At 45.4% G+C, this 1,168-nt stretch overlaps 1 non-coding gene across 1 annotated transcript; it reads right to left on the bottom strand.

Moving 5' to 3' along the window:
- Positions 1 to 363: 363 nt before the first annotated feature.
- Positions 364 to 436, bottom strand: TRNAR-UCU (transfer RNA arginine (anticodon UCU)). The gene has a single exon. It is a non-coding gene; the product is annotated as a tRNA-Arg (tRNA).
- Between the last annotated feature and the right edge of the window lie 732 nt (positions 437 to 1,168).

Below are 1,168 nucleotides of genomic sequence, written 5' to 3'. Positions count from 1 at the left end.
GAATGAGTAACACTATAATCATAGAAGCAAAAGTGTGCCACATGTTGAAGGTATGGATTTTTCCTTTTTTCTCCTCAACAATAAATTTGTTGACCTCTGATATTCCAGTGCACAGCTGATGGTACAGTAGGTCAGCTTTGGTTGAAATCTGATAACCGCATGGCCCATAGATTTTGCTCTTACTTTAACCAGCTTTGGAAACCTTGCTTGGTGTCCTCACATGTGGCCCAAGGATATTTATAGTTTGCTCAGTGACCTTGGAACTCTTCATTTATTTTTTTAAATGTTTATTTATTTAGGCTGCTCCGGGTCTTAGTTGCAGCATGCGGGATCTTTTAGTTGCAGCATGCGTGCGGGATCTAGTTCCCTGACCAGGGATTGAACCTGGGGCCCCTGAATTAGAAGCTCAGAGCCTTACCCACTGGGCCACCAGGGAAGTCCTAGAACTCTTAACTGAGAAGCAACAAGTACATCTAATGACTCATCCAGTACTGTTGATCATACTTGCTAATTCTAATTTAGAATCCAATGCTTTCTCTTCCTTTCTGTGGCCACTTGACTTATTAAAAATCTTATTTCTTGCTTCCGTTACTGCTATGGTATCTTAGTTGGTTTCCCTGCCTCCTAGTCTTATCTTCTCCATAGAGTTGTCATAGAATTTCCTACCTCTTCTTAGTTGCAACTTAAAACACCACCACATCCCCCCTAGCCCCGGCATGCGTGGTGTAATGTCTGGACCCCTTACATGACATGGAAGTGCCTTCATGGTCTGGATGCAGCCAACCTTTGCATCCCCCTCTCATTTCTCCTGTACATGCGTGGGTGCCTGCAATGTGCCCTGTCACTCTCAACCTCCACGCCCTGTCCCGTTGTTCCCTCTACCTTGAAAATTACACTCCCTCCCTTTTATTCTTCCTTGTTAAGGCCTCTTCAGTCTTCCAGATTCAGCCCTGCCATCACCTCCTCCCTGACCCCTGGGTTCCCCCAGCACCTTGGGCTGGATATCAGTCTCCCGAGCTCCTGGAGGGCTAGAGCTGTGTTTTGCATTTCTGTATCTCTGGTATCTTTATTTAGTTCCTGGACAGGCCTCAGAAAGGCTTGTGGAATGAATGGATGAACGCATGAGGTAGGTATTTTGTTCTCTCTCTCAAAGAAGAAATGAATGGGT

This window comes from Phocoena phocoena, chromosome 10, assembly GCF_963924675.1.
Source record: "Phocoena phocoena chromosome 10, mPhoPho1.1, whole genome shotgun sequence".
NCBI lineage: Eukaryota > Metazoa > Chordata > Mammalia > Artiodactyla > Phocoenidae > Phocoena > Phocoena phocoena.
This window is presented reverse-complemented; position numbering and strand designations above follow the sequence as displayed.